The sequence below is a fragment of the Helianthus annuus genome, chromosome 17 (genome assembly GCF_002127325.2).
Source record: "Helianthus annuus cultivar XRQ/B chromosome 17, HanXRQr2.0-SUNRISE, whole genome shotgun sequence".
NCBI classification, from domain to species: Eukaryota; Viridiplantae; Streptophyta; class Magnoliopsida; order Asterales; family Asteraceae; genus Helianthus; species Helianthus annuus.
Window position 1 is genome coordinate 38,316,485 of NC_035449.2, and position 6,275 is coordinate 38,322,759.

The 6,275-nt window shown below is 35.2% G+C and overlaps 1 long non-coding RNA gene across 2 annotated transcripts; it reads right to left on the reverse strand.

Moving 5' to 3' along the window:
- Positions 1 to 1,132: 1,132 nt before the first annotated feature.
- LOC110922916 lies at positions 1,133 to 4,677 on the reverse strand. 2 transcript variants are annotated; one of them, XR_002583569.2, is made up of 6 exons: positions 4,286 to 4,677; positions 2,950 to 3,720; positions 2,678 to 2,853; positions 1,979 to 2,197; positions 1,743 to 1,883; positions 1,133 to 1,329 (listed from the first exon to the last, which is right to left on the reverse strand). It is a non-coding gene; the product is annotated as an uncharacterized LOC110922916 (long non-coding RNA). The 2 variants fall into 2 exon arrangements; XR_002583568.2 differs by having other exon boundaries at positions 1,979 to 2,853.
- Between the last annotated feature and the right edge of the window lie 1,598 nt (positions 4,678 to 6,275).

Sequence of the window (6,275 nt, forward strand, 5' to 3'; positions counted from 1 at the left end):
AAAATAAGAAAAAAAAACTGAAAAATTTAAAAAACTGTAAAAAATATAAAAATGTTAAAAAATAGAAAAAATAAGAAGTAAAAAATTAAAAAAATAGCCAAAAAACCAAACAAATAAAAAAATTTTAAAATCCCAATAAATAAAAAAATTCAGAATTATAAAAAAATCAAAAAATAAAAAAAATAAAAATAAAAAAATAAAAAAATAAAAAGTATTTTTTTATATTTTGATTTTCAAACTTTTTTTATGTTTCTGATTTTTTAACATTTTTCTATTTTTAAATTATTTTTTTCTGATTTCTTTTTATTTTTCTGAATTTTTTGATTTTTTTTAAACTTTTTACTCTTTTCTTCATTTTTATTATTTTTTTTATTTTTTATTTTTACATTTTAGGTGTTTTTTATTTTTCGGATTTTTTTATTTTTCTGAATTCTTTTTATTTTTTTGGATATTTACTTATTTTGATTTTTTTTTAAATTTTTTACTTTTTCTGATTTTTTTCTTATTTTAACTTTTTTTTATTTTTTTAATTTTCTTAATTTTTTTTTGGATTTTTAATTTTTTGGATTTTATTAATTTTTTTAATTTTTCTGATTTTATTTTAGTTTTTTTTTTATTTTTTAGTTTTTTGTTTTGTTTTTGTGAAGTCAACGTATACGAACACTCGAATAGAATGAAGAATCTGACTGTGATGCTTATTTTAGAGTTACCCATTACCTAGCGTAATACCCATCCTGACTCACGAATTATTTTAAATAGATATCTTACAACCATCCTAACCCATCCGTAATTACCATTTTTAAAATGACCCAAAACAACTCAAAATATTCAAATGAGTTTTTTATTGCCAGACCTAGGTAGGGTGGTTAGCTCCCAATCATTTCCTCAGGAGCGGATCTACAAAGGAGGGAGGGGTTGTCCAGACTACCCCTCAAACATCGGTGGAACCATAAGCGAAGTACTAAGTATTGATTATGTATGAGTTAAATATACTATTTGTGAAACCAATTTACAAATTTATTTGTAGCTCAGGGGTAGATGTGGTTGAACTCACACGAGGAATAACAACTTCAGGCCTTCGAGTTTTTTTTACCAGCTTCCTTCTTGACTGTTTTTTATATTTTTAACTAGGTTTTTACGCAGCGCCACGTTGCGGCGCGCTTAATCGAATCGTGTTATTGATGCCACAACATGTACGTTGTATAGTGTAGCAAACCACCTCTAATAGTGTTGCATATTATAAGTTTAAACTTGATTTGCAAACTGCTGTAATCATGTCTTTAAAGGATGCAACTGGAAGTTTGGATCTATCTTCACTTCTTCAGTAACCTACAAGGTAAAACAAATGCAAATTAACGCTTTAATTGTTGCAATCAGCTCTTTAAAATGATTACATCTAGGTTTTTTTAACTTAACATTCAAGTTAAAACTGAATGAATAAAGAAACCTAACAAATATAAAACATGGTTTCATCTAACAATGAAACTTTTCGGTCAAGAACATGAACTGCAATTGCCCAAAATTCAGCATATTAGGGGTCCATTCTTGCAACAATGAAGCTGCATTTGCCATTAACAAAACACAAATCCTTAAAACACACCAAACCCAGAAATCAAATTCACCTAACCAGCCCTCAATTCCAACCGGTGCCCAATCCTCGTCACTATTTCTACACATTTAGACTTAGACTTGATTATATAACCGAAATTCACATATGTGGCCAGAAGTAGTTCGTGACTTACCATATATGTAGAGTCGGCCTGGAGAGTTGTTGATTCACTTGAAGAACTCCCGTACAGGCTTTAATCTGCTCACCCGATCATCAACTAATTCTCCTTGCCAGCACTGCTCCCTAGAACCGTAGTCGTACCTTCACCGGAACACTTGTGTTCACGTAATCAGAATATATGATCGTTAAAAGACTCATTTTGAACCGATATAATAAAGAATGAAGCATGCAAATGGGTTCGGACCTTACCGGAATCTGGTCTGATTTGGTCGGGAATGCTAACCGGCGTCAAGGCCATCGTCTACACAACCTCTCTCTCTCAAACGCTCAGCCATTGTACCGTTAGTTGGGGTCGTTGACGTGCCGGAATCGGGTGGTGCCGCCAAAGGTGGCAGTGGTCAGCCACCACTCCATTATGATTATGTCTCCCAGACTCTCTTTCTATCACACGTGGAAGCCACCAGAAATCTAAAACCACTCATCAAAAGTTTCAGCAACTTCATGAATCAAGACGAAGCAACTAAATATTTAATGAACATTTTTTTGCTAGTACTACATGGTCTCCTAATGCGTGTTCATCAAATTGACCCTAAATGACAAATAGGACCAGGTTACAAATCACCTCCCTTTTTATGCATCACTTATTAAAACCTTTTTACTGGTATTTCCTTATATTTTATTGGTTTAGTGTATGTTCAAAGTCCAAATTGATGTTACCTTTGTATCAAAAGAATGCAACTTCATTATATGGGGGTTTGCTATCAGTTATGGATTACTCTCGGTCCAAGTGTATATATCCATGTCAATATATACTAACAATTTATTCACATACTAAATGAATCAAACATGTTACTACAGTTGATGGAAATGCCTAGTAGATCTATACTAAAGATACCCATTCTGACCCATCACCAACCCAACTGACCCACCCATTTTCGTAGCACTTACCTGACTCACGACACCAGCTAGACAATCTTTTGTGTTGCAGATACGAGCTATAAAACATCCTATAACAATCACAACAATTGAATCGAAACCATATTCATCAGCACCCATTATTCATAAGACCTGTAAATCAACAAAGCCTAAAGCTTTCTCACAAAAAGACCCTCCCATGTGGGAAACTGTAAAAGAATGTAAAAATGAATTAGTTAATAAAATGAATAAGATTGCACAAATTCATAGTTAAGTAAAAGAGGAAATAAGTGAGTAAACTATACTATGTTCTCTTGAATAGTGTATGCTCCAAAATTCCTTCAACACCCCCTAGCGCCTTAATAACATTAGTTTGGTGATTGTTCATGTTCCAAAGTTTACCATTATGTCTCTGGTGGGTCCACCAAATTGATTTAGCATAAAAGGCTCAGAATAACACTTCATCATCGCTGGTACCAACAAAAGATGGCTCAATGCCGCTACAGCTGCAAACATAGTTGCCACGCCAAGTAGCAAGCCACCATTATCGCCGGATAACGCTTCAAATCCCGAAATCAATCGACAAACATACAGTGTGTACTTTTAACCATGAAGATAAAAAAGTTTGTCTTTTCATTATTACTATCAACAGCACAACCACAAATATCACGGCCGAAACAACAGCGAGAAACAACATGACCAACACCACAAACACAATCGTATAATCAATCTCATAAAGCAAACAAAAAAAAAACGAAATTAGCAACACAAATCGACTCGGATCCGAAAAGATCATCATCATCGTTGAACCCGCTCAGTGGCGCTACGGTTGCAACCGGAGTTGCCATACCAGGTAGCAAGCCATCATCATCGTCAGGTAGGTGAAAGACTGAAACCTCTCATGAACCCCGACCGCCATCGCCTAAAACATCGGCTAGGGTTTTACGTTGAAAATCGCCGCCGCCAAGACGACCTGAATCCACCAGTGGTGACACTTCGGCATTTGCACGTCAAAGAACAACAATTATCATGACAACTTCCATCTACTCTGACCCATCAACAATGGGTAATAGAACCTATAAAATGTTATATCAGTAACAACATCAAGATGTTGCACATGGCATTTTTCAAATCTCTGTACTATTTTATACATACTACATAAAAATGTCAAATAATGTATAATTATTCAAAACATTTGTACATGTACTTTCTAAACTTCAATTAAATTTTGGCCCTCGACATAAATAGTACAAAATAAAAAAAACACACACCATCGATGTTAATTTTAAACTGGGTATTGGCCTTCACTCATGAAACCATGATAGCTCATAGCTACAAGTTTAGAACAATATAACAAAATTTTGTTCTACTTTATTACAGCAAGTTTAAAATTCACAATTGTAGCAAAGTAATTTAATACAACCAAACCTTGTCAAATTTCTTCCATTGACTAAAAAAGCATGTATATATAATCAGAAATGGATTCTAACACCTATACATAACAGATTGAACATAAACCCTAACCAATCTGTTTCATAAGAAAACAACAAAACCCTTCTCAAATATCTTCAATCGAAAAACATCTAGATTAAAGTAATCAAAAAACGAATTCCAATCATATAATATATAATCAGTACTTACCTTGAATCAGAAATTGAAGTCCTAGAAACCTTGCATCACGAATCAAACCGAACTGAAGCCCCTAGAAACCTTGATTAGAGTGGTGGAGAGTGGTGGTGACACTCTGGTCACCTATATAATCAGTACTTACCTTGAATCAGAAAGTGAGGTCCTAGAAACCTTGAATCACGAATCAAATCGAACTCAAGCCCTAGAAACCTTGGTTAGAGTGGTGGTGACACTCCGGTCACCGCCCCTCTCCTTCCCTTTCTCTCTCTTTAAGTCTAGGTCGAGACTTTCAAAGAGGTGTTGATAAGCTGGAAGACACACGTCTCTAAGGTGGATGGCCGCCCAAATTGATCAGTCAGAATAAACCACGAGATATACACTGTTCATTTCCATTGTGATATTAATAGATATTAATTGGAATGCATATTATATATTATTTCAAATTAGATAAACACCGATCTCAATTACTTTAATTTTGTTTCCTTCGTCTTTTATAGTTTAATTTAATTTAATTTTAATTAAATATATTTCGAAATCCTTTAAAAAAAAAACAAACGAACCAAACACGTGTCGATACCTTTTTGTTATATTACGACTGTACTTTTTGGGTTACTCTTTCGTGCTGCAGATATTATCATACCTCTAGGTCTAATTTTTTATTTTTTAGATATCTCTAAATTTTTCTTTTAGATCCGCTACTGCATTTCTCACTCATTGTTTTTTATTTAATTTAATTCATTCTGTTATTCTAACACAAGAGAGGCACGATAATAGGTCCGATTATATACGTGATATAAACAAAACCATTATTCTACCTTTTAAATATCCATCTACAATTACTAAAATAATCCATCTACAATTACTCAAATAAACAAATACTTCATCCTATGGTTTTATTAAAACCACCCAAACATAAACCACCTAAAAGAAACCCACGTGCTTGTAGAGAGAGAGGGAGAGAAAGAGGTGGGATGATGGCCGGTGACGAACACCCGTTTTCTTTTCTTTTTCGAAGAACAGGAAGAAAACGAAGGCTTCGATGGCAGCTATGAAGAAGGAGATTGACGGATTCGCTGAAAAGGAGAAGGCTTGGGTTGTGAAGGTTCATGAGTTGACTTCAAGGCATGAAATTGAGCTGAGTAATTTAAAGAAAGAATGGAAGCAGGTAGGTTTCAATTGAAGGCTGACAGGGATGCTCTCAATGTTCAGCAAAAAGCCCTTCTGGATGAGAAGGAAGGTTTGAAGGCTTCTCTGTCCCGGGCTACTAGTGACAACCAATGGTTGATTGAGCACGGTTTCCAACAGGTGGTAACCTACGTTCTTCATTCAACCGAATTCGACTCAGCCCTTGGTGATGTTTACACGAAGCTTCTCAATCATAGCAAGCATTTGGGTTTTATTGCTGGTTATAAGGCCAATGAGTCTTGTTAACCTCAGGAGCAATCTCCTTTTTATCAACCCCAAGCCTTGGCTACCGTCAAAGATTCTGTCCTCAGCATGGAGCGTCTAACCTATCCTTATGTTGGTGAGGTTTCATCTGGTTTTGGTAAACCTATTTCTGTGCTGCAGGAGCTGAAACCATTTGGCCTTAATGAGGCCGTGTGTGCTGAAGTGTTGAAGTCCTTGTCTAAGAAGCGTTCCCACTCTGGTGATAGTGAGGATACTTTTACATACATTCCTGAGGGTTCGTTGGAGGTAAGCCTTGAAGGCTCCGAGGTTGCAGGTGATGATGGTGGTAGGAAGACAAAGAAGGCCAAGAAAGGCAAGAAGGCTAAGACTGCTGAAGCTGGGGCTTCTAAGTTTGTTTATGATATTTGAACAATCCATTTGGAGCTATCTAAGCATCTTAAAACAATATTATGTGATGTATGTTTTTATGTTATGGGTCCCTGGTTGCTTAAAGCCTTGAAGGCTTCTGAACAATGTTCTATGTTTGATGGCCTGCTTGGCCTTTGCTACTTTTAACTTTGCTAATGTTTGATACGTTATGTTCTACTTGCGA